The 27,830-nt window shown below is 45.5% G+C and overlaps 1 non-coding gene across 1 annotated transcript; it reads left to right on the forward strand.

Annotated features, from left to right (window-relative positions):
* The first annotated feature begins 243 nt into the window (after nt 1–243).
* Nucleotides 244–377, forward strand: LOC116283405 (small nucleolar RNA SNORA31). Its single transcript, XR_004193004.1, has one exon. It is a non-coding gene; the product is annotated as a small nucleolar RNA SNORA31 (small nucleolar RNA).
* Nucleotides 378–27,830: the final 27,453 nt, after the last annotated feature.

The following is a 27,830-nucleotide window of genomic DNA, read 5'->3' on the forward strand; positions in this document are numbered from 1 at the left end:
TTAGTGGAACACTGCTATGCCCGTTTGTTTATTTCTGGGCTGACACTGGGAGAGCAGAGGAGTGACAGGCCTTAGGGCCTGCAAGCCCTAAAATAGCCATGTGGCCCTCCCTTCACAGGGAAGGTCTGCTGGCCCCTGTTTTAATTACAAATGGGATGTGGGATAGCTTGTGAGCAGAGGACAAAGCAACTGTGTTCTCATACTGTATCTGAAAAGACTGGCTATCAGAACGAGAATATGAAAGTGCATCTATTTGACAGGCCTGGAGCAGTTACCGTCTGCTGCTAAGGTTTCCACTACAGATGCAAGAAAAAAGTATCCTCGCGCTTTCTGTCTTTCTGATTATGGCAGACCAGATTGAATAGGGGAATACAGGGGAATTCTGTAATTCAGGTGTCACATAGTTAACGGTAAAAGCTTGCTTTACTCCCAAAAATGAGTTTACAAGGAAACTATTAGAAATAGTCCCCCCTATACCCTTGCTGTCTGATTGATTCCACTTCTAAAAGCATAAGGGTTGTTTTAGTTATGAGGCAAGCCAATGATACTGTTACCTGGTTCTATAGCATGTGAAACCAGGGTGAATCCAGTGATTTGGCAATCTGGAATTTGCCCTAGGGACTAGGGTCCAGTGTAGTTCAGAGCCTAAGAGTAATCAGGTTGGTAGTGTCCCCTAGTGACTGGTGAAAGCAAACCCAAATACTGAGAACTGCAGTCATGCTGAGGCAATTTTAAGCATTCTGGTTTCTGAATGTAGAGAATGCAGAGAAAGTGTCAGTGATTTAGGGGGCCCACTGCTGGCCTCTGAGACGGGGGTGGGGGGGATGATTTTCAGGCAGTGGTCAGTGCTGTGAGGGTGAGGATAATCTGATAGGGGGAGAAGGCTGCAGCCTGATTTAGTGAGCTGGCCTTGGAAGAGTCTGGAAGGACAGGAACAGCAATGTGCAGGCTTTATTATGTAGGAAGGGAAGAGTCCAGGCAGTGGCCTAAGGATGCTTATTTCGGATCTGTTTTCAGTTACTCCCAGTTGGGTTAAGATAGTTTATGCAGGAATAAGAAAGTGCTGTGTGTCCGGTGTCACTGCCGCCTAGTTTGATACTAGCATGTTCCCTCTCTGAGGGCTACAGGTATGTAGAACAAACAATAAGGTGCAGAAAGGACAGCTGTTTTCTAGGAAAGCCTTTGTGATATGATTAAATAGGCTAAAAAGGAGCTTAAGTGGCTTTCTGGGGGCAGAGCATTCTAGGCAAGAGTAGCAGAAGCAGAGTGTGCCTGACGTGTTCTGGGGCCAAGCTGGCCAGTCTGCTGGACGCGGGATGGCAAGAGAAAGCTGAGGTAGAGAAGCAAGTGCACAGGAAAAGAAACCAGATCATGCAGGAAAGCCACAGGAGAGCTCTGAGCAGAAGGGTGACCTGATCTGACCTAAAAGGTCTTTTTGGCTGCTGGGTAGCATGATAAAAGCCAAGAGACAATGTGTGGTATTTTTAGGTGAGATGATAGTGGCGTATTCTAGGATGACTCTTGTGGAAGTGGTTGGAAATGAAAGGATTTGCTGATGTGTTGAATGAGGTGAAAGAATGGATTTAAGGAGGATGCCAAGTGATTTATCCTGAGCACCTGGAAAAAAGTTACCACTGAGATGGGGAAGACTATGAAGGCGGGAAATCTGGTTTTGGACAGGCTAAATTTGAGATGCTGATTCATCTGTTTTTTCAGATTTTCCATTGTAGGTTATAAGATAATGTGCTATACATTACAAACTTGTTTATCTGTTTTATATATTGCAGTATGTATGTTAATCCCAAACTCCTACTTTATCCTACTCTGCTTGCCCTTCCCCTTTGGTAACCATAAGCTTGTTTTCTATGTCTCAAGTCTATTTCTGTTTTATAAATAAGTTCATCTGTATCATTTTTAAAGATTTCACATATAAGTGATATCATATATTTGTCTTTCTCTTTCTGACTTCACTTAGTATGATAATCCCTAGGTCCATCCATGTTGCTGCAAATGGCATTATTTCATTCTTTTCCATGGCTAATATTCCACTATACAAGGGAGTATTGTGGTAGAGTGCACGTTTAGCATGCACGAGGTCCTGGGTTCAATCCCCAGTACCTCCATAAACAAAAAACACACCAAAACACACCTTATGGTTACCAAAGGGGAAGGGGCGAGGAATAAACTGGGAATTTGGGATTAACATATACACACTAGTACATATAAAGTAGATAAGCAAGGACCTACTCTATAGCACAAGAAACTATTATTAAGTAGCTTGTAATAACCTATAATGGAAAAGAATCTGAAAGAGAATAGAAGTTTATGTAAAACTGAATCATTTACTGTACACCTGAAACAAATCAACTATTCAAAGTCATGATACAAGTATATGTTTTTCATTACATTGCATCTGCTTAAGCAACAGGTGTGTAAATGACTCATTTGAATCAGACATTATTCTCAAAATTTAGTTAAATCTCTAGGAAATACTGTGTTGATGTAAATTCCATCTGAACTGCAGGGTTTAACCAATAACTCTGCAAACTATGCTGGTAAAATTGCAAGGAGAACAGCAAAAACCTTAAGCAACTTGAAAAAACCCTGATAACAAGGCTGCCTTGTAAAGTTCTGAGCATCTGTGTGAGCATGTGCCTGGAGCTGAGAGACCTTGGCTAGCAGCCAGAATCCTCTCAGTAAAATGGAATTTCAACCAGGGGGACTTGAATTAATAGAGACCACATCTTAATGACTGGTAACTTGCACTTAGTAGGTTACTGCTACGCACCTCTTAATTCTGTGTGAAAGTCTGGCTAATGGCCACCTAGTGGGCCACAAACCTGTTCCTGCAAAAGCTCGTTTTCCGGCAGTTGGTGCGTGTTTTCAGGGACTTTGGCCATGAGAACTGAGAGCCCAACTTGTTTTGAGATAGATTTATGATCGCCTGGGGCTGTGAACCGTACTTGAAAGTCACTGCACTGAAAAAGTTTTCTTTTGATACTGCATAAAAGTGTGAGCTACTTTGGGTATTTGGCGCTTTTGGTAACATTTAATAGTGCATTATTCCAAAGGAAAAGTCCTTGACTAAAGTGTGTCACATAACGCAACTAAAGAATACAGTGCTATACAACTTTCATTGAATTAAAGTCAACTGTTATGACAGCCTATTGAATAGGACAGATTCTTGGAGTTTGCAGATAAAGTTAAAAATAATGCGGGCAGTTAATATTTATCCCACTGAAGTCCTCCAAGCCCATCCCTCAGTACAACGGTGCTATGTCAGACTGCATGCTTGCTGGCTGCCCGGAGCAGACGTCCACCACTGTGGGGCATGTTTTTAACTACCAGCACATTCCAGTTTATCTCTTGAGATCTTGTACATTATGGACTTGTGCTGCCATACACGGCTTCACTCATTTAAGATTCCGTCTTACGCTGAGACCTGAGAGCCTCTTTAAGTGGATGTGGTTTTAGCAGGAGTCCATACAATTCAGTGAGAAACAGCTGAGGGGAGGATTCCTCCCGGAGTATTGCTTGTTCAGTGATGTTTCCCTCAGTTACTGACATCTCCCCTCCTGCGCCAGGATACACCTGACATCTGCCTTGGTGTATATATACACAGCGTTCTTTTCTGAGCTTTGAGGTGGAGCGGGGAGCGCGGAATGGGGGAGACCAGCGCAGGCAGTGCTTCTGCACGTGAGTCCCCATTTAAGAGAAGGGAGAATTCGCATATCAGGTGACTCATTGGGTCCTCTGGGAGAGGACAGACCTCAACGGCCAGCCAAGAGGACAGTATTTTTCCCAGTATCGTATGGCTACTAGACATCATTCAGTCCAAGTTTCTAACCTGTGGTTTGACACTAAAAATCCAGCCCTGCGCTTGGTGATTTTCCTCAAGCATAGAGACGGCAGGAAGCCCTAGTTTATTATCCAATGTAGCTTGTTGGTGGCCTCATCCACAGTGCAGGATTATACAGTTACTCCACCTCGTGCATAATCTACCGTTCCCTAAGCAGCTGGTAGGAATTTGGCAAGTCACAGGGAAAGCTGGCATTTTGTTGGACATCTATGCAAAGCAGAGCTGTGTGTAATTTCCTCTTCCTTGAGGACATTCATTTGGAAGTCTCCCTCAAGAACTGCCAATTTGTAGTTAAATGCCCGAACTAATATTCAGCCAGGGAGTGGGGTGGGAATTGGCGACTGAAAGGGGGAAAATCACTGCATGTGAAATTAAAACAATAATACCTCTTTTGACTGCCTCACGGAGGTGGGATAATGCAGATCAACAGATGGCAAGTATAAAATTGGAATCAAAGTCAGCTTAGCTCTTGGGATGCATTCATTGTCTTCTCCATCACCCTCCTAGCACCCCATCCTGCCGAAGCCTCCTCCAGTGTCTTAACTTGAAGGGAGTCCACATGGGTGGATTTTGTAAAGTGGAACAAGGGCTGGGTGGCAGTACCCTTGGTGGCTGCCATAATAGCAGGACGGTAAATACCAACTGCTGGCATCTATTAAAAGCAAAAGTGACTAAGCTTCTGAAAATTGGTTAAGTAATGTGCCACCTGTTCTCTGCTCCACAGACAAGGGAGGAGGAGGACCGGGTGTGAATGTGAGAGCAGCAGACATTTTAGCATCCCAAGAGCAACGTGGAGGCTTGTAATTTCGAGAGTTACCAAACCCCACAGTTTATGGGTATGAGGGTTGTGCAAACCCCACTTCCAGCTACTCTCAATATTGTGTGGTCATCTTGCTGAATATTTTCTGAACCTTCAGGGTGCCTCTGTCTGAAGCCCCTTCCTACTCCGCCTCCCTGATCTGCCTGTATTCATCTGGTCTTTTCCACGCACCACACAACTTATGCCTCCCCTTGGTTTTGTGGTGCACACAGGGCTGGCTGCCCGTACCCTTGGCCTGCATTGAGCAGTGCTGGGTTTAATGCTCTGCTTTCACTGTCTTATAATTCCTAATAAAAGAGAGGGCCCCCCAGTTTCATTTTGCACCAGGGTGCACAAATTAGGAAGCCAGCCCCAAATGCATGCAGGGGAGGCAGGAAAGGGGCGTATGTTCTGTTAGACATTGATAATGGGTGGCGGGTGGAGCCAGGTGGAGCAGGGTGAGATGTTCAAGAGACATGGAGGTGGCTTGATGGTCCCAGTGAATTTTGTTCTCTTGTACAGATAATAGGTCACTGACCGGTGTATAATCAGATTCGCCCAAGAATACCAAAAGCGCACATTGTAAGCTTTGAACAGATGGATTTGACATTTGGCTCTTCTACAAGGGAGAAAGGTGAGAATAGCTGTGGCCTCTCAAAGGAAACAGGAGGGTTTTAGGGGTTGAGTGCACCTCACCAGCCTTCACCATCCCAGACACGGATTTTTGTTTTTTCTTAATCATAGCTAAGGCCCGTGAGCACACAACCCAGGAATGGCCCATTTGATGGAATGACCAATAGGGCTTTTCAATAGGGTTATTTGTCATTTATCAGGAGGGTGTGGGGGGAAGAGCGCAGTGTCAGTAGTAGAGTGTGTGCATGAGGTCCTGGGTTCAATCCCTAGTACCTCCATTTAAAAGAAGTAAATAATTAAGTCAACCTAATTTCCTCCCTCTCCAAAAAAGAGGGTGTATCCAAGTTGCCAGCTGGGCACTGTGCATGTAGTCTTCCTACTTTGTATCTGGATGTAGAACTTAGGAAGGTGCAAATGGAAAATTATTTTTTTAAGTAAGAAACTCACCCTTTCTCTTGGAACAAAATTCTTCACAAAGCCCTTCATCGCTGGGCCACTTGCTTACCTGTTCAAGCTGAGCTGCCTCTGCTTCGCATCCGCCCTCAGCTCCAGGGAAAGCGCAGGGGGCACGGCTCTGACCCTTTGCACGAGTTCTCTCTCCCGAAAGGCCCTCCTCGTTCATTCCTACAAGACCACATTTCACTTTATCTTGGAAGAGTTCACTGATTCCGCCAACCATTCCATCCGCCCTCACCCTCGAGTGAGGTGACCCTCTTCCGCTTTCCTGAAGTCACTGAATCCTTGTCTTTGCGCCATTGTTATCCCTGAAAGCAAGGATAGAGTTTATCAGTGTTTCTTTGCAGGTGGCATTCCATAGGGATTTGCTGATGGAGTAAATGATGAGCTTTCACCAGTCCCTGAAGTGCTTCGAACGCCGTTTTCCCCTGTGTTGCTCCTGTTTCCAAATGCAGACATTCAGTTTGGGAAAGTGGGTATTGAGACAAGAATGTGTGGTTTGAAGAAGGGCAGGATCTTCTACCTGCAGTGCTTTCTGCAGAAGCCATCAGTCCTGGCCATCGCTAATGGAGCTGGAGATTAAGGTACTTAGTCCCAAAGAATGCTTCCCTTCTGCCTCAGTGGTGAAATCATTCTTTTGCAGAGCACTTACTGTCATAGCTTAGCTTAGCTTTCCCTAGTGTCTCAAGCTAACTGTCATTCTCTTTGCGTGTGATACTGCATATTGGACTTTTTCTTACCCTACTCTAGATTTCAAAGTTACATCCACTGTGCGATTCCGGAGTGGGACATGTGGCATTTTGTTGAATCTTGAAGAATGTAACACCCTTGTTTCGGTTACGCTTCAGAATTACCTGGTATGATTTTTAATCATCAGATTCTTTGTGCTCCACGATACACAGGAGTTTCTATGTATTAAAGTTAGAAACTGTAAGGAATCTGAGATTTTACCCTATTTGCAAGCTAACAAGTTAGCCTACCACAGTTTCATATCCATTTTATGAGAAGACACAAGACCTCCAGGTCTGAGATAATAGGGTTTATTACAGCAAAACCAGCAGCCAGAGCAGCATCTTGCATTGGGTCCCACCCTCAGCCCCCACAGGGTGATGTGATGAGGGTCACATGCTCTGTGCACTTGCAGTCGCGGGGAACCTACAGCAGAGGAACCCTGAGGTCAAGAGAATGAGCTTCCAAAGCTGCCAACACATCTGCCCATCTTTCCCTGTGGATATACACATTCTTCCCGGGCCTGGAATGCGGGCACATCCCTGGGGAAAATGGGAAGGTATCTCTAGTCTATTGCCCTCAGATGTCTTTGGGGAGGTACATCTCTTAATATCTTCAGAGGGATACCCTGTCTCTAGCTTCCAAGGGTGTGTGTTATTCAAATACGTCCTTCGCTCAGAAGACCCAGACCATACAAGAACATGAGAGCTTCATGGAGAATTGTTTTCAGACACTGTAAACCAGTAAGAAAACAGGTGAGAAGGCCTACAGCAAAATGGGCAAGGGGAATAATCAGAGAGTCCTCAGAAAAGGAACTATAAACATATGAAAAGAGATCCCGCCGCACTCAGAATACAAGAAACACAAGTTAAAATTGCACTGTGATATTATTTCTGACCTATCGAATTGCAAAAACACTTGCTACCCCTCTGTTGTGGAGGCTGCAGGGAAATGCGCCCCCAGACACCACATCACAAATGCATGTAACCGCTGACCAAGTCCTTCCATTTCTAGGAAGTTATCCTACACATAAAATCACTGCAAACGAACTAACGTGTACCCAAAGTTGTTCTTTGAAGTATCATTTGTGATAGCGCTGGAGGACTGCTTGAATACACTGTGGTATTGCCTCAGTCCATTTGGGCTGCTAAGACAAAGTACCGTAACGTGGGTGGCTTAAACAACACACCGTTGTTTCTCAGAGTTCTCGAGGCTGGAGTACAGCTGGGTCCTAACGGGCGCCCACTTCCCGGCTTATCGACAGCTACCTTCTCACTGCGTCCTCACACGGTGGGAGGGGTGAGAGAGCTCCCAGCGGCTCTTCTAAGGGCACTAATCACATCACAAGGGCTCCACCCTTATGGCCTAATCACCTCCCAAAGGCCGCACTCCTAATACCACCATACTGAGTGTTAGGATTTCACCATATGAATTTTGGGAACCCACAAACATTCACGCCATAACAGGTGTTGTGTAGACTGAAATATTCTGTATATTGAAATACTAAGCAGCCGTAAGAATGAAGACCTCTTTACGTACTGCTGTGAAACAATCACCAAAAAATATTTTTATGTGAAGAAGCAAAGTGCAGAATAGTGTGTTTAGAAAAAAAAAAAAAAGCTTACCTGCGGGTATAGGCATAGAAAGTTTCTAAAGGATACATCAAGGTAGAAAATCTCTGGAAGGAAACTGGAAACACTCCACTTGCTTTCCGTAATTTTTCAATCATTTGGATGTATCACCTACTCATTAAATGAATTTGAATTTTGACAAAGCCAAGCCCCACACTACACCTACTGAATCAGAAAGTCAAGCGTTTTAAAAGTCCCTCTGGAGATTCTGCCACCTGCTGGGGGCTGAGGAACCACCCCTGCAGCAGGAACAACCGGCAGGAGACAACTTCATTAGATAACCGAATGGAAGATGGCCAACACTGCCCTCTTGTGGGAACAAAATATAAAGCGCCAGAATGGAAAGGAATCTTAAAAGTCAACGAACGCTCCCACCCAAAGCTCAGGACCCTCAACCTACAGCCTTCTTGACCCAGGTGCCCTGATTGCCTTGCATTTCTTGGCTCATTTTCCACATGCTATGTTAGGTGATAATATTTTGATGCAGCCTTAACTTACTTTTTTGTGTGTGTGGCGGGGAGGTTAATAATATCACTCAGGTGATCATGTTGAGCTTTCCACCAGCAGAAACTCCTGGTCGTTCTTTGTGACTGCTGCTGCTGCAAGCCAGATGTGCCCCACACAGACACGGGTGCAGCTGGGTTTCAGACTCACGTAGGAACTTACACTGTGACACTTTTCTCCCTTTGCACACCAGATGTTTCAGCATTTGATTTGTGCTATACAAGGTTTCCTTCCTAATTTTTAAAAAATTCCATTTTGGATTTGCTAAAATAAATGAACGATGATACCGTTTTGCATCCATGTGGCAAACGAATAAGAAAAAACTCATTATTTCAATTTCTGGAAGGGATCATGTGGGATGAGCGCAGTGCGGTGGTGACAGTTTTGAAATTTGGGTCCTAATTAAAGCCAGACCGCCTACTAATTGTTAGAACCGCAACATCTCAACTTCTCTAAGCCTTAGCATCTCCAACTAGAAAATGGAGACATACTTTGCTGGCTGGTTCAGTAAATGGAGGCTATCACAGAAGTCTCTATATCTGAGAAATTCCTAAGCACTGGCCGCTACTGTGAGTCAGGTGTAAAATACAGGATGCCTGTCCATATTCTCTCATATGTAGCCCCGAGAAAATGTTTTAGAAAATAGAGGCACACTGTTGGTCAAGTGTAGCTGTGTTATAACCATAATTTCAGAATAAATGTGTTTTAAAATAATTTAAAGTAATTAAAGGCCAACCTGCAATAACAACACAACAACAAAAAATACGTTTTAGCCCATGTGCTTTACCTCCTGCCTGGCCGCTGTCCTCCAACCCTGTTTTCACTGAAAATCTTGCTGTCACACAGTTAGTGTTTCGAGAGACGGCTGGCAACATGGCCTGTAGAGTAAACCCTGGATGGGGAGCCACGGGGCCTCGCTCCAGTGCTGGCCCAGACCTCCACGGCCGCAGAGCCGTCATCCGAAGTGAGACGGTTAAGCTGGATGACCCCTGGTTTAAATCTAGGTCCTTTCCATCCTCTGTGAACTTATACTTCCTAAGCCTTTAGGGCCTTTGCTTTACTAAAACTCATCTGGTGGGGGAGGATATAGCTTAAGCGCTAGAGCACATGCTTAGCATGCACAAGGTCCTGGGTTTGATTCCCCAGTGCCTCCTCTAAAAATAAATAAACCTAATTACCACCCCTTTCCCCCCCAAAAAAACAAAACTCATCTGATTTGCAGCTTCATGAATGGACCTAGAGATTATCATACTAAGTGAAGTAAGTCAGACAGAGAATGACAAATATCATGGTATTTCTTATATGTGGAATCTAAAAAAAAAATGATACAAATGAACTTATTTACAAAACAAATAGGCTCACAGAAAACAAATTTATGTTATAAATTTATGTTATAAAGTGGGGAGGGGGATAAATTAGGAGTTTGGGATTAACCTATACACACTACTATATGTAAAATAGACAAACAAGGACCTACTGGATAGCACAGGGAACTATACTCAATACCTTGTAATAACCTACGATGGAAAAGAATCTGAAAAAGAATATATATATATATATATAAAATGTATAACTGAGTCACTTCGCTGTACACTTGAAACTAACACAATATTGTAAATCAACTATACTTCAATTTTTTAAAAAAGATAACAATTTAAAAAAAAAGAAGAAAGTGAAACAAAAAAATCCTCATCTGAGCCACTCTGAGATTCTCATTCAGGGCTAACAAGTAGTTAGATGTCACTTTATAGGTGAGCCTAACCCCTTCCCGTGCTGTGTGAATCTTTTCTCTGTATGCTCAGGTTCCTTTTGTTTCCAAAACAGAACATTGAAAATGCAAAGCTGATCCCTTTCTTGAAAGCTGGTGCCTTTGCTCTTGGCCTGCTTCTGGAAGAGGTGCATGAAAGGCCCACACGGGCTGTTGCGCTGGGGCCGGAGACGCCGGATCACAGCACCTTCCGCAGGCACCCAGTCTGGGAAGAGGATGGAAAATACGTGCCCAGAGACTGATGAAATACAATCCATATTTTATGGCAAGATGAGGAAAAATTTAAAATTTTAAACATAAAATTGTTCTGTGCCTGTTTGGGTCCCTCCCTCCCCTTCAATGTGTGTTGTGCATCTGCATTAACCAGACCTCCTCAGGAGATAACATTCCTTCTTAATCCCAAGGGTCCTAACTCCTTAGGAGATAACTTCCTTCTTAATCCTGTAAGGGGCCACGGTGACCCTGCTCCATGACTCGCTTTGTACCTGTAGATCTGGACTGTGTACACTGTCAACAACACGTCATTCAACGTGCAGCCCTCTCTGTCTCAAAAACTTCCACAGCCGTGCTTTGACCTTTAATGGGCAGAACAGTTCTCAAAGCTTTCTGAGAAGCCACTGCCGGGTTATAATCCTCAGTTTGGTTTGAATAACATTTTCCACTTCTCTCTTAGACTGACTGGTTAATTTTTTCGACAGGACATTATGGAGAATGAACACCTTATTGGAGGATGCGCAAGACATCCAAGGCAACAAACACTGGGGGGGCCTCTCCCTTCTGAGAATCTGAGATCTGAGACGATCCAGGCTTAGAGTGCTGCCGGAACAGGCAATTACAATAAGGAAAAGGAAGAATTTCCTAACTCCCACCAGGCTATCAGCCACTGGCACGACTTGCTAACATGGTTTTATGGAATGATTAATGTGGCAAAGCTGGATATAATTTTGGAATGTTTTTCACGTATCCCTTCATAAAGGCAAGGCAGGACCACAGGTGGGGCCTTTCAGCCCGTGGCTTGATGGCTTCTCTAGGCCGCATGAGATGGTTGCAATATATTGTTTCCCTCCTTTTCATGCTTGGGTCCTCAAAATAGCTGTTCTCACTTCACTGTGTCCTGGTATTCTTGGACCCAACCTCCCTCCCACTGAGGTTCTAACTGAAGCCCAAAACTGGACCAGCCTCACTTCATATCTATCACAGGTGGATTTTTTTTTTAAATAGTCCTTCTTAGAAAACATGACTCCAAACTTCAGTGTGGCAGAGTTGAAAATCTTTCAGAGTTGGGATATGTGATAAATGATTGAATAATGGCCCCAGTGACTCATCTGGATCCCCACCCTTTGCAAGTGACTTTGTCGCGCCTCCCATCAAGCCTTCTCACTTCCTTTGTGGTGAGGATGTGGCAGAAGTGTCAGTGTGACAGCTCCAAGTTTAAGCTTCCAGAGGCCAAGAGCACTTTGACTCTCTCAGGAGCATTGGCTCTCCCAGAACAATCCTGGGCGACCTGCTGGAAGATAAGAGACCGCCACAGTAGAAGTGAGTCATTCCAGTTGAGATCATGCTAGAACAGCCAGGTGACCTGCCAGCTGACGCAAATGCCTAAGAAAGCCTGGCCAAGACGAAACAAGACCAGAGCTGCCCAGCTAAGCTCAGCCTAAATTGCTAATCCACAGAATCTTTGTGTACACGCCTGTGAGTGGAATATGTTTCATGTCTCTTGGGTAAACACCTCAGAGCAGAATGGCTGGGCTGTTATGACAGGTGAAGGTTTAACTCCAAACCCATTTGTTCAATACTATTTACCACTATTCCTCTTATCCACCTTTAAGCCAAACTGAACTCTTTACTTTTTCTCAGACATGTCCCAGGATCTCCTGCCTCCATGCTTGCCTTCATGTTAACCCTTTGGCCTGGAACATCCCTTTTCCGATCACCCCATCTACCTTAGCTCCGTTCCAGTACCACCTCCACAAAGGCTCTTTCTTCTCAGAAGTGACGGTTCCCCCTTGGGAAGCCCACAGAGATTTAGCCGTAGCAGCCTTTTCATCTTTGAGCTCTTGTCTCCTCTGCTAGATCCTAAGCATTCTTGATGGAAGGAGCACCCTCCGCCCACCCCTCTACTTCAGTTCTTTGCATAGGGTAAGCACTCAGCAAATCTGTTGAATTAAGGGATATAATTTATAAAGCATGGAAAGGTTTAGCATATAGGGTGTTTGAGAAAGGGAATGGGTAAATTACTTGAAGAGAAGAAAGCAAAAAATGGTTACAGTAGCTCCTTCAGGACAATCTTATCTGCAAAAAGATTAAGAACTTGCCTGCCTTGTGTGATGTGAAGTGTTATTTAAAGGGCACCAAGGTATCCTGGTTCTCTGTATCCCAGAATAGCCTTCCCGCAATTGACCCGCTTGCACATCTGACATTCTGTCATCAAATATCCATTCCTGTGCAGAAACTGAGTATCAGCAGTCACTAGTATCACAAAAAAGAGATCACTAGGCATTAAGTGCTGCCCGATGGAGGACCACACCACCTATGAAATGGTCTTGTTAAAAAGATCACACCTGAATCTGACTGACAAGCAACTACCGAAGTACAGTGGCACCTGGGACAGAGGACACAGTAAACCACATTACAGGGACGCCGTTACCAGAGTCTTGACTGTGGGGGATTCTAAAGGACAAATAGCCTGTTTTATTTTTTTAAGCAAATAAGCTGAAAGAAAAAAGAGAGGGGAAACTATAGATTAAGAGATTAAGAAAATACAGATCAGGGGGAGGGTGTAGCTCAGTGGTAGAGTGCATGCCTAGCATGCATGAGGTCCTGGGTTTCATCTCCAGGGTCTCCATTAAAAAATAAAAAAAAAAAATAAATCTTATTACTCCTCACCACCCAAAAAAAGGTCCTGGGTTCAGTCTCTAGTACCTCTGTTAAAAATACAGATCAACTAATTGCAATTTGTAGACCTTTTTTGGATCTTGTGTGAAACCAGCTGTAAAAAAAAAATTATGATATTGATGATATTATGGGTTTTTTTCAGTCTTAATCTTTTAAAGAATATTATAGCTGAGATCTATTTCAAAACAATATAGAAAGAAAGAAGTGGATGGTGATATAGATGAAACTAGACTGGTAATGAGTTGACAATCATTGAAACTGGATGATGGGCACCTGAAGGTTCATTATATTGTTGAAATTTTCCAAAATCAAAAATTAAAAAAACAAAAAAGACCGCTTTGGGGTTAACATTTGAGGGGCTCCAAAAGGCCTTTTATGAAGTGTAAGCACTCCCAGGAGGGTAACACGTGAACAAACGATAAATCATTAACATTTCAGCCCTTGATGGTTTCCAGTAGCTGACACAAAACATCTACATTCCTCAGCCCAGCCTGTCACCACCTCAGCCCCAACACCCTCTCCAGTTACTCCCTGAGTGAGCCCCGCACCCCCCAACACACCCTCCACTTTCCTGCCTCCATCCCCTTGCTGCTCAGGCCATTTCGCCTCCTGGAACCTTCCCTCTTCCTCCCTGTACCTGGCTGAACCCATTGCTCTTCAAAGACACAGGTAAGGTCGCTTTGTCCGTGACTCCCCCACCCTCCTCAGTCAGAATAAATCACTTCACCCTCCATGCGTGCCCTAGAGCTGTTTCCATATGCTCAGCACATTGTGGCAACTTATAATGGAGAAGTCTGGGTTCTTCTCCAACTGAAATCAAGAGACATTTTTGGTAGATTCCCCATTTGAGTTAATATATTCTATTTATTCTAATCTTAGACAAGGCTGGACAACCTTCATTTAGAGGCACCATGAAAGTCTATCTTCCGGCCAGAGTTAAGCAGGCCGCACTCAGACTTGATGTGCTGCAAATTCAAACAGCTACACGTGCTGCTGGGTCGAGCATCTGAGGGAAGCAGGCTGAGGACAGACTGGCAAAATGGAGAGCATGTGCCTGGTCCAAAGGTGTGTTTATCAGCCAGCTCCCGTGTGCTGTGGTCCTGAGGGCATGAGGGCCCAGCTCTGGCAGGTTTTCTGGGTTTTCAAAGAAAGATAGGAAGCTCTCTTGCACAGGCCCCTTCCAAGGCCCAAATGTTTTTATAAAATTTGCAAAACATAAGATATCTGTAATCAGTTAAGACAGCTCCCTCTATTTTAATTTCCATCACTCTTGTGTTAAGATTGGGTAGCATTGAAGTGGCTGCAGACAAGGTTTGCAGTCATTAATGTGGATACGTCAGTTACTGCCAGCCGTGCTGGCAAAGGAATGGTTTCCAGAAATTCTTCTATCACCCACTGTGACAATTTACCTAGAACTGTGATATGTGACTTAAAGATAAAAGGTTCAGAGGTCATATCATGATATAATCTTCCAGTGCCCAACATTGTAGGTGGTGGAGGAGAAAGAAAGTATAAAATATAGGGAGCTAGAAGCTAGTCTATGGAGTTGTCCACTCCTTAGATGTGTAAAACCCTATATAAAATATGTAACAAAGTTATTTTGTATGCTTGTGAGATGAGAGTCCAGCATTGCCAGATCTTTTGATTTTTCAGGAGAAACTAGAACTCCTTCTTGCATGGCCTGAATGTTTTTGTATGTATCTGCAGAATGAAGATGTGGCCAAAGAGTTCACAATTAAAAAAAAAATAGGGAATACAGTGAAGTGACAGGCAATTAATAAAAATATTACGTTATTTTCCTAAATACCTATCAGCTTTTTAAAATGAGAATTTATTGTGATTTAGAAAAAAATTCTAAATCATGGGTTTTCAACCTTCTTTTTGCTATGAACTTCTGTGGCAGTCTGGTGAAGCCTAGGAAAACAATGTTTTTAAATATATAAAGTAAACTATGTATAATTACAAAAGACAATGCTGAAACAGTTATCCAAATATATTTTTTTTAAATTTATGATACAGTCATATATTTGCTCTTTAGTGCTTTAAGACCTAATGGCAGGCCTAATAACTACTGAAATGTTAAATGAGCAGACAGAATATTCTCAGCTATCTGCACAACTGTATTGTCATGTGACTTACATTGTGACAAAGTGACAAAGTGAAGGTATCCCTCTTACTATTGTGGAGTGTTGCTTACATCCATAATTGAAGAAAATGCTAAATTTCAGCTAGAGGTTAATAAAAATAAAGATTTTTTTTTCTACCCAGATGCACACCTCCTGGACTTTTACCCATAGGAGGTGGGAACAGGTGTCCATGGACCTCAGGTTAAGAATGCTTTTAAATGTTCGGTTTCATATCTAACTTTGGATTCATCATTTTATGTTTATTTCCTTAAACAGGGCTGCCCCAATTATATCAGATTTAGGTCCTATAAAACTTGATCTTCAAAATATATCTAGGCGATGAGCACTTCTCCCTCATCATCTTTCACCTAAACCATCCACGGCTGTCTAACTGCTTTGCCCTGTGCCCTGTCTATTCACTGCTCTGCAGGCAGAGCGGGCCTTTAACAACCTGAGTCACATCATAGTTACTCCTCTCTCACCCTCCAACGGTTCCTGTCTCACTGAGAAGAGAATCCGAGGTCTTACTCCCTCCTGGAGGCCCGTGTGATAGGGGCCCCTCCCTGCTCACTCAGCTCCCCTGTCTCCTCAGACTTCCTATACACACTCCCGGCTTTCGGCTCGCTCTTTCCCCGGATTTCCACTGGGCTCATAGTCTCATTTAAGGTCTCTGCTTTCCTATCAGAAGGGCCTTTCCTGACCAGTCATCTAACCCGGCAACCCCTCTCACTATCCCTTATTCTGTTTGATATGGTATTACTACTTCCTGATAGGTCACATACTCACATGCTACCGTTTACCCCCTTCCCTGCACCCAGTAGAATGTAAGTTCCACGAAAGCAGGGACATGGGCTTTGTTTTAGTGTAGAATACTGTAAGAGGCCTCAAATCCTCATTTCTGTAGAGATGTTGAGTCGTCCCCCCCCCCTTTTTAGAGGAAAGGCCCCCAGGATCATTGCCTGTCTACTGCGGCTGGCCCCTAGGGGGCACTCATTTCGAAACGTTCGTCCGCAAAATAATCATTACTGTGCTGACACTGAAAGGTGTTTACCTGTCTGCTTTTTGGTGTAGGGTCAGATCCTCTGGGAAACATTCAATAAACACACAAGCCTTTTGGAGTGACTTGTGGTTTGGAACCCCTTTCCTCAACCCGGGCAGATACCTTAGAGAAAATGCTAAGATCGATGTTCAGAACCACACCCGCGCTGGGAGCGGGCACATTCTGTCTGCCGAAATGCCTTAGCCACACACCCACCGCCTGCGCCCCACGGCCTCTGCCTCCTCCCCGGGCGTCCGGGAGTCCTCGGTGCGCGGCCACCTCCCTGCCCCTGGATCCCACGCCAGTTGCAGAGAGGAGAGGGGCTGGGACCCGAAAACATCGAGCAACCTCCTCGAAGAGAGCCCACTTCCGGGCTGAGAGCGCGAGGATGTCAGGGGAAAGGGCTGGCGGTGGTGGGGGACGCGGCAGGGGCCCCCGGGGACCGCCGCTGGCTCCGCGCCATTGCTTTTAAGCAGAAGACAAATACTGCTCAGGAGACGCCCTCATCTCTTATCCTCTTCTATACTGCCTGTTCCCTAGCAGAATGTACTCGAACTTGCCAAATGAAGAAGAAAGGCAACTCATCAGCATTCTCTCTCCTCCTCCTCCTCCTCCATCTCGTTTTCCCGGGACTGATTACAGAGTGTGGGCCACTGCAGTTGCAGCGACTGTATGAGCCAAACGGCTGCTCGCTGTGGCTCGGGAGAATGGAAATGAACTAACAGACAATCGGGTTTGTCGCACCAGCAGTTTCATGGCCCTGCCTCTCGCCTCTCCACCCCAACCCGAGTCCGCGGATGGGAGATGTCGCCTGGAGGCGGCGCGTGCTCCGCGGCTGAGGCTCTGAGATGTGAAGCGTCTGTTAAGTCCATGTTGGTTCAGGGAAAGAAGCAGAAAAAAGGTCAAGAAGAAAACATGAATAAAGACCATCTTTTTGATATAGTCAAGTTCCTTCAGAACGAGGACTAAGCATACATTTTTATAGCCTGGTAGAGAAGAGCCCGGACTTGGCTCGTTGCTTAGCAACATAAAGTCAAAGTGTTAATGAAAACCATTAAGGTGAACGTTTACAAGAGGCAGGTGGCACAGAGTAAATGGATGTCGCTGCATCTCATAATTGAAATGCTTGAAGGCTAAGTGGAGAGAGAGTAGTTTTTGCTTCCAAATATGTCTTTGCAGAAAGCTACCAGTCCCTTGGGAATGAATGGAAATGGAGCTGTTGGCGCATTAAGCTCAGTCTAATTTTGTTGTTAATTTATGGTGTGGGCATTCCAAGATGTTCAAAGTGGTTAGCATGTTTATTAGGAATTTGTTCTTTCCAAAGGTGTTAAGTACTCACCGTGCAAAGCCTGTGTGCATCATCACTGCGTTGTCTTTATATGCAAAGCTCTTTATGCTCACATCTGCTATCACCCTTTAGTGTCTTATGACTATCTTTTGCCCTCCCTATTTCTGTCCTTTCCTATCCTCTCAAAAAAGGTAAAGGCAGGGAAGGTGATGACTTGGTAGCGGTGCAGGGTGGGGAGGGTAAACAAATTGATAGTTAATACCTGAAATCTTGTGCCAGGGGCTTCTGAAACCAGCAAACATGAAAATACGAGAAGCTGAGTCAACCACTGCTATTGTAGCTCTCAAGCAAAATTTAATAAACTTTGCAACCACTTCTCCAAGCTGTCCCAGGAGAATCAGACTGGGTGATGGGATTGTTACGGTTTTATTAAAATTTGTACAGCCAATAACCCTAACCCATTAGTTGCACCACTAAGGTATAGCTAAATGTGGGAGGGAATGAAAAAAAAAAGGGAATTAAAAAAAGGTATCTAGGTAAAATTTTTCTTTTTAAAAATCACACTCCCAGGTGCTGCATCCAAAGTATATGTATAGAAAATGGACTTCATTAAATCCACTCCCATGCGGCCAACGTACTTTGAAGGCCCAGTTTGGGCGGTGTAGTTTGTTAAAAGGCCAGCAGAGGGCGCACAAGTTTGCTTCCTACAAAACTACAAGTTGCAGTTCAAAAAACTGAGACTCAGCCCATGACGGTTTCAACACTTAAGAGGTCTCCTTCCTGGACAGTGGCGGGGAGAAGCAGGACTGATGGTGAGGTTTCAGCACCATCAGTGTGAACTGGAACATGGCTGGGCTCATGCGCCCTGGTGGATCAGAAAGTCTGGACCTTGTATTCAGGTGTGGTTTGCTGCTGCTTAGTACGAAGTTCCTTCTCTCCTCCCTCTCAACTTGTCCACCTTGTCCAAGGGTTCTGACATCAAGGTGGTGGACAAGGACAATGCCCGGAAAGGTGCAATTACAGCCTAACAAACAGACAGGTTTGAATGGGGGGGGGGTGTACCTCCACAGAGGAGAACAATGAGTGAAATCAGCTCTACCTCATCAAGAGAACTTTGTCATATGTTCTCAAAGTTCTGAATAAATACTGGGATTCCTTTTATTTTCAAATAATATCAGAATCTCTTTTGTCTTGTTTACTGTGACTCCCTGTATTAACTGTCTATTGCTGTGCTACAAATAACCCCCACATTCAGTGTCTCAAAACAACAATAAACATTGGGTAGGGAAGTGGCCCCCGGGTCACACAGCTATAGTAAGAAGCAGAACTCAGAATCAAACAGATACCAAATGTTAACCTATATGAAACAACTTAAGTACTATCTACTTATTCCATAGATGATATTTTTCTCCCTCTCTTTCATGTTTCTCTATGCTCCCAACTTTCTACAAGGGACATGCATTAAAAAAAATTAAAGTACAGTTCATTACAATATTATACTAGTTTCAGGTGTACAGCATAGTGATTCAGTATTTTTATAGATTATACTCCATTTCAAATTATTATAAAATATTGGCTATATTCCCTGTGCTGTACAGTATATCCTTGTAGTTTATTAACCTTATACACAGTAGTTTGTACCTCTTAATCCCCTACCCCTATCTTGCCTCTCCGGGACATGCGTTCTTTGATTGGCAGGGATAGGAATCCATTTAAAAATTAAGTTATTTCTAGTAACTTCCAATCAGGGGAGGTTGTGAGTGGGAAGTTTCTCCAGGCAGCTGGGCACAGTGACTAATGTCATGCTGAGGAGGGGGGCCTGTGGGAGAGTAAGGGCTGTGAGGAGGGACACTGGGGGCAGAGGAAACATGGAAGTTGGGGACAGACACTGAAGAAGAAAGCTCTGATGAAACAGACACAGAGAAGAGGAAGTGAGCAGAAGGGAGCGAGGAAGGGGCTCTATCCAGGCCCTGGGCACAGCCAGTGGCTGCCCATGGATGCCTCGCTTGGCACCTCTGCCCCAGGCTGCCCACTGGCTGCTGGCTGGATTCCTTCCGACCACAGACTGATGGGTAGGCAGCTGGGAAGGACTCATCTCCCTTTGGAGGGCCTGTTTCCTCCAATAGAGGGAAGAGTTAACCTTCTACAGAGCTGCTGGGCATGAGGACAATGACTCCCAGTACCCTCTCACCCAGGAAACACAGCAGGCCCTAGCTTCTCAAATTGAATTAAGGGAGACAAAGGGTTGCTCATCCCAGAAACCCATCTGGGATGCTCTGGAGCTGAAGTGGATACAAGTGTGCCCGGCACTTGTGGGCAGAGCTTTGGGATGTGGTGTGAAGCAGGGGGCCATTTTGGAGGGCCGATGGGGGCATGTTTCCACTCCATTTCCACCAGGCCCAGGCTTCCTGCATCTCTAAATAAAAACATCATTACCATCATCATCATCATCACCCACTGCCACCTGTCTGAAGGGGTTGGGTTACGGCCAAACTCCTCCAGTCTCTCTGCTCTGCTCATCATCTCCACCTCCAGCAGCTGGCACCTCCACATGACTGCCTCTAGACCTCCAGTCTCTAGTTTCACATCTTCAACTTTAGTGCCCTGACTGCACTTCGGAGTCATCAAGTCCAAATGGGACCTGCCATTGCTTTTCTCTATCAATCCGTAGTAAGTAAAGAGAAAACCCATCACCCTCATTTCATGTTGGATCTTTCTTCTTCCTCATTCCTCATAGAAGTTACTACCTCTAGTTCTTTCTTTCTTCAGAACTTCTCTGTTCTACCCTTCTTGTCCATTTCCATCTTAGTTCTCAACTTTACTTATCAGTTTATTCATTTAACAAGTATTTGTTAAACGGGGGTAGGGTATAGCTCAAAGTGGTAGACAGCATGCCTAGCATGCAGGAGCTCCTGGATTCAATCCCCAGTATCTCCTCTAAAAAAAGGTAAATAAATAAATAACCCTAATTACCTCCCTCCCCCCCCGCCACCAAAAAAAAAAAAAAAAAAGAAAACAAGAAAACCAAGTATCTGTTAAATGTTTCTCGGTTGCCAAGCACTGGGCCAGATAAGGCTCAAACACTAATCCCAAATGCCAGCTTGGCAGGAGGTGCAATCCCCACGTGGCCGCCTCACGTGGCAGCCTGGCATCTCCCCCCCCACCGATCTCCCCGCTGACCCGCCCACCAGGCAGACTGAGCTCTGAGAACAGTTCCCATCACACCAATTCTTCCCCAGAGCCTGGGAGTTTTAGCAGTGCCACTGCTTCACAATTCTCACATCTCCCTATAACCTGCTACTCTAGCACCATTTACTGAAGAAGGAAACTTCAAATACCGGCAAGAAGGGTTCTCCTGAGTCCCGCTGAGCATGTCTGCCAGCAGAGTGACACCACGGGGGAGGAGGAGGTGGTCAGGGCTCTAAAAGCATGGAGATTTGAGAAAGACAACACAGCGGATGTGCTAACCACCAGTCCTGTTGGTTTTGTAAGCTCAGACGAGTGTTGAATCAGTCTCAGAATGTGGTGATCTGGAGAGCAAGAGCTTAGTTCCTTATTGATAAGCCTCTAAAACATTGTAACATTGTAGGATGAGCATTCAAGAAGTGGCCCTATAAACATCAGAACACCACTGCTTTTTTTATCCCTTAAATTCAGGTCTCTGGGGCAGATTCATTCTATTTTTTGCTTAAGCCAGTTGAGTTTCTGTTATTTGCAACTCAAAGGGCCTACACTAATAAAATAATTAATATTTGCATATTATTTGATTAAAATAATTAATATATTGCATATTAGATAGATGATAAAGTAACCTTTCAAGAAACAAGGTAAGGTAGGCACTCTGCTGTACCCTTTATAAGGAAGAAGAAATGAGGCTGCAGAGGGGATGGGAGGGTATAGCTCAGTGGTAGAGCACGGTCTTGGCGTGCACAAGGTCCTGGGTTCGATCCCTAGTGCCCCCGTCAAGGGGAAAAACTGCAGAGAGATAGTGGCTGTCCCCAAACAGCTGAAATTGGAGCCAGAGTTGCTGCCGAGAGCCTCTGCTCTTTCCTCTCCAACCCCCTCCATCTGTACAGGAAGTTTTAAGTGATCTCAAACGTTTTCTGAGAATGGGTGTGGTTTACATTGTTCGCACATGATAATCTGAAGCAGTGCGATTAGCAGTTACGTTTTCATTAATCACTAATTTGAATATTTCCACAGTCTGATTTCTCTAGCTTCTTAGAAGTTCTTTCAAATTCTGGACAATGGGGCCTGAGCTAAGCGGTAATTTTGCAAGACTCCAGATTTCCCTTTACACAAGTTAGTCAAAAAGCCTTAAGGGAACTGCTAACTTCTAATCCAGCACATCCCTCCCTCCCTCCTTTCCCTTCTCCTTCCCCACTCTAGAGGAAGGAGCTATTTCTTCCCCCATTATCAAGTCTCTCCTCAGCCAAGTCAGGGGACGGTGCCAACGCCAGGAAAACTAGAGGAAGCTCCTGCAGGCTTGACTGATGGAGCTTCTAAATTTCCTGTCAGGTCCTTGAGACAGATGCTTCGACAGGCAGCCCGCAGGCGGACCCCGCTGCTGCTCTCAACTGAGTGATGAACACCATTTCCCACCATCGCAGGTTCTGAGGCCAGCCTGAGTGTTTTCAGCCCGCCTGCTAGCACTGCTATTCAAGCCGATTTAGTTTAGCTTGGCCAGTCAGTCCTCGTGAGTTGTGGCATCACCACCCTCTCCAAATCCAAAGTAGATCATGTAGGTGTAGCCTCCACTTTGATAAACAGCAGAGCTGTGCACTCAGTTCACGAGGATGGAAGGCAGCAAATCGTTTTCAAATTAAGGTCTGTTCATCATTTAAAAAAATGATCTGGAACAAGTTTTCATATCAAACTCATCCAACGTGTGAAAAACCAACTGTTGCACCAAAATAAAGATGTGTCCAGACTCCTCACCACCCAGCAAGGTTCAGAGGTGTCTACGCCTCCTTGTGTGTCACAAAAGTGCGTGAAAGTACAAACCCAGCGAGAACTCTGACATCACACGCCTATTTTTCACCCCTGTGTTCCCCAAAATGTATGGGACTGGTGGGTCTGACTGAAAGTGCCTGCCTTCCAAGGAGTGACCATGAAGAGGCGTTTTCTCCGTCTATTCTTAGCGCTCTTATCTCCTGAGACGTGCACATCAGACTGCAAAGGGGAAGGAAATCAGAGCAGACACTGAAGGAAACAAGGGACCTAAAATCCCAAATGACTGGCCTGGTATTTTGGAGGGCAAGTTTATGCACAGCACACGGGGCTGGGGGTGGGGTGGGGAGTGCTTCGTCCTCCCACTGTTCACACTGGGACACTCACCTGAAAGACGACCCGAAAGGAAGACCACCAGGAGGCGGAGGATCCAGGGCTGGCTGTGCGGAGCTGGATGGAACTGGTTTGCTCACCCGGGTGGTCCTGTGGAGGGGAGTGGGGGTGAGGGGAGACCTGGCCTTGGGGCACCTGAGCCCACAGGGCTCCACACCAGTTAGCCAGGCTGGAGAGCCAGTCAGTATTTACCTTTGTTTTATCCCAAACTGAGCTGTGCGATAAAAACAACTGTCATTATCCCATATTGGATTTCCAAGGTCCTCTACTTTTCATCCCTGTTAATGGTTTTGGCCATTTCCTGTGAAATGGCTAGAAATGCAAGTGCGGAGCAGGTTACCTTCATCATGCAGTGACAGCAGCTCTGGAAACAGACTCAACCATAAACATTTCTAGAACATATACTATGTGGCAGGCACTACACACTCTTCTCGCCTAACCCTCTTGTCCCAGTTGGGAAGAGGTATTCTCACCTCCGAGCTTCAGGGGAGGTGCCCACGTCACATGGGCCACGTGGGCTCATTCTCGAATTCTCAGGGTGGGCCGCGTCGGGTGTGACGCACACAGAACATGTAGATGCCACTATGCCTTTTCAGGAAAGCCGGAAACTGCCCCACAAGCTGTTCAGGCCAGGAAAACACAACCACCTTTTTTGTTTGGGGTTGAAAGTTTTGACGAGTGGAGTTGTTTCCAGACCTGCCTGATCATCAGAAATAACTATGGAACTTTATTAAAATATGGAGCGAGGGCCCCTTTCTAAGGGATGTTTCAGCCCTCAGGTAGTGCCCAGCAGCCTGTATTCTGCACCCCCCACCCCCACGATTCTGATGACCAGGTGGGTTGGAGAATCCTGGGGCCACAGCACTGGGAGTGAGTGCGCACTGGCCCCAGCTCTGCCCCTAATAGCAGTGCGGTGGGAGTGGCTTCTCTCTCTCTGCCTTTGTTTCTGTGTCTGTAGACTGGGGGCAGAAAGGGCTGTTAAACTGAGATGTTAAAAGCACCTTCTCACTGCACACTAGCACCGTGTAAATATGAGCATCACCAAAACTTCCTCAGAACTGGGAATCAAATATTTTCAAATTGTGGCTAATAGTATGCGTTAAATGGTCCTTTATTAGCTGAATTTGCACGCAAGCACGGCACCTTTCTTGAGTAGTCTTTGTTCTTTTATCTTTACTTGGGCATCACAGGAATTTCCAAACTGGAAGGCCCTTTTCTCATAATTTTCACCATTACCTGAGATTCACTGGCGGACCTTTCCCCAGGGTCTCTCTCTTAGTTGTGGAACTCCAGGTATAGATCCCAGGGGACAGGAACGCTGGAGTGAGGGTGCCAGGCAGGATTCTTCTCTCCCTAGACGTGCACTCCTGACCGAGTGACTCCGTGGAGGGTACTGTGGTCATTTCAAGGGCGATCTGCTAAACAGAACTGCTTCCTCGGGTTCTGAACTTTGGATTCTGATGGGCAGCCCAGAACCCTGCCCCTGAGGCTACAGCCATCACTGGAGGGGGCTGTGGCCACACTTGCTTCCCTCCACTGGCCAGATTATCAGGGGTGGACACTTACACCTGATGAACCCCAGCTGGTATTTTGGAGGGCAGCAATCAGATTCTTGCAGGAAATCTGCAGACGGGGACCCAGCATTAGAATCAGTCAGCTGTGTGAAGCTGAGCTAAAAAGCCGTGTAAAAGTGAGGCCAAAGAGGAAGACAAAGCCAAGTGTGGCTGAAGTTCTAGGGACACAGACTTTTGGAGCCAGTAAAGCCCGTGGAGAACAGGATTGAGGAATACCAACAGCAAAGACCACGTGGCCCCTGAGAAGTGGGAAAGAAGGGCCAGTCCCTGGGAGGGCCTTTTTACGGATTTCTCTTTTTACGACTCAAAGAGCCTGGAGGACGGGGCTGAGGAAGGACTGGGCGACAGACAAGTATTTCCTGGTGCAGCAAGAGTGTGCAGAAGCAGGTGTACCCGCAGCGGGGGCAGGGGATGCTGTGAACCAAGCAGTGAACGGTCTTTTCCCAGAACACACGCCCATCTAGTGCACGCCAACCGTCCACAGCAGGATGGCGATGTGCACAGCTCAGTGTGTGTTGTAGCTGGGCCTGTGCCACGTGCAGAAGCTCCGAGCGAGAATGATAAAGCCTGCTCCAGTCTTGGGGTGGGCAAGACTGACAGGCCAGCCCGGCCAGGCCCATGGTTTAGAATGAGAGAATCTTAAAACTGCAAATGACGTCAGAGATCATCTTCACCAACCTCTCAGCAAGTACAGATACCCTTTTCTGCTGACCAGTCTGTCTCCAGCCACTTCCCCTAATCCACAAGTTTCTCCATCACACAATACCGGTGACAGCAACTGCCTTAAAACACCTGGCAAAAATAGGTATTAGATATGACAGAGAAGGTGAACCCCCAGTTCTAACTCTCTGGTCTCTCTCCTTGTTCTTTCCTAGCACATGTGATGTGCTAGCCTTGACTGACATACTCAATTTTTTCACCAGGCAATCAACCAATTGGGCCCAGTAGAAACTGTTTTTTTAAAATGTTATTTGAAATAATGCTGTTTTTCTTTCTGGTCATTTCCCAGTTGATAACGTGGCATCCATCTGCAACAGCATTAAACTCGAGACATCCACATGCAGGGGTGTTCTCGTTTCAGTGTACTGAGCTTGCAGCAAAGGTTCAGGGGCTTTGCGATGACTTTCTGTAGGCGGTTAACAGAATGTAATCTCAGAGCTGCCTGTTTGACGCTGCTAAGGTTTCATGTGCCAATGCTGTCTGAATGTGATTAAGTTTTATTTTCTAAGAAGATGTAAAAAGCTTGGTAAGGACTCACTTCCTCTAGAAGCTGTACCTGAACAGGACTGTTTGCCTGATCGAGTTCACTGCCAGGCGGGCCGGCCCAGCAGAGCACACAGCAAGGGAGGGGCCCCCGCTTCCCTCAGACCCTTAGCTTCAGGCAGGGGTCAGGTTTCCCATCCGACGGCGCGAGATGTGAGAACGTGGATGCGGTGACACCGGCAACATTAGCAACAGCTTCAGCCCAAGCTGACTGGATTCTAGCCTCAGCTATTCCCCAATCCCACCGTGACACGGTGGAGAGCTCACCTTGGTTTCCTTTGCTTTAAACAGCAGCTCTCTTACCTCTCCTACTACAGTAGGAAATAATTATTCAGAATTGCCTTCTTATACATTCAGCAAATTAAAGCAGCAATGGGTTTCTTTCCTCAGTGACACTCATCTTCAGATTTATGGTAGGTGTGAAAATGGCACATCCCACTACTGACTTGCTATGGACCTTCTCCAGTGGACTTAATTCACAGCCTTCCTCATTGTACGTACCAGGCACTGTCTTCCCTTTCAGAGGTGGGATTTCCCTGTTAATCCGAGAACTTGTCAGGGGACAGAGCAGGCCTCTCACACCGTAAAAGGGCCTTGAGCTGCCCCTCAGTTCTTTTTCCGACACAGATTCCCCAGCTTGCGGAGCCTCCCCGGCTCTCCTGGTCCCCCACCCCAGCATCCGGGGGGCATCCAGGAAGCAGCAAGCGAAATTCAAGAAATGTCTGACGAAGCACAGTCTAGCCCCTTCCCCCACATGTAGTCCTCTCAGGAAAGGATCTTCCTTGATGGCAGGACTTAAGGTTTTCATTCTCCAACCCTGGTGCCGAGGGGGCAGAAATGGAGTATTGTACATCTGCAGAGTAGCCTTAGGTTAGTTTACTTCATAAAAGGCATGCTTTCCTTTTTTCCTCCCCCTTTAATTTAATCAAATACTCAAATCATTAATATACTCTCGTTACAAAAATCTAGCTGTCCCTCCGTATCCTCAGAGGATTGGTTCCAAGAGCCTCCTCAGATAGCAAAATCCACAGGTGCTGGAGTCCAGTACGTAAAGTGGCAGTGCGGTGACTCTGGGTGTGGAGGGCTGGCTGTGTGCATGTAAAGAGCAATGTCCCCCGTGTTCTTCTCCCTATTCTAGTCTCCCCAACACCGAGAGGTGGCTCTGTTAAGAGTTTGGTGCGTTTCCCAATTTTTCCTTGTGTGTTTACATACATGTGTGCTCACGTAGAAATACATATTTTGTTTTTATTAATAGAAATGGGACCTTACTATTAACTGTTTTGAAACTTGCTTTTTACACTCAAAAATACTGAGCTTTTTCCAAGGCAGTATACATTCATCTGTCTCATTTTTTAAACTGCTGCAGCATTTCTGTAATACAGGTGTGTCATAGTTTATTTAACCTTTCCCTGTTGATGGATATTTGTTTCTGGTTTTCGTCCTGTTTAATTTTCTAAAGCTGGGTGCAGTAAGGTATACTTTACATGCAGTAAAACTCATCCTAATGTGCAGATTAAATTTTAACAGTCACGTCGCCACCACCATAATCAGGATTTCCATTACTGCAAAAGTTCCCTTGTGTCTCTTTGTAGTAAACCTGTCCACGCACCATCAACCCCGACAAATACTGATCTGTGTTCTTATCCCCACGGCTTTGCTGTTTCTGGAATGTCACACAATCGGAAGCATATAGGATGTAGCCCCACGAGTCTGGCTTCTTTCACTTGGCGCAAGGCATGGGGGTTCATCCGAATGGCTATGCATCAGGTCCTGCATTTTCACTGCTGAGCCGTATTCTGCTGCATGCCTACACCGCAGTTTATCTATAGTCACAAGCTGGTGCACATTTGGGTTGTTTCCAATTTTGGGCAATTAGGATTAAAGCTGCCCACGCATCTGTTAATGGGTTTTTGTTTGCACATA

This window comes from Vicugna pacos, chromosome 14, assembly GCF_048564905.1.
Source record: "Vicugna pacos chromosome 14, VicPac4, whole genome shotgun sequence".
NCBI lineage: Eukaryota > Metazoa > Chordata > Mammalia > Artiodactyla > Camelidae > Vicugna > Vicugna pacos.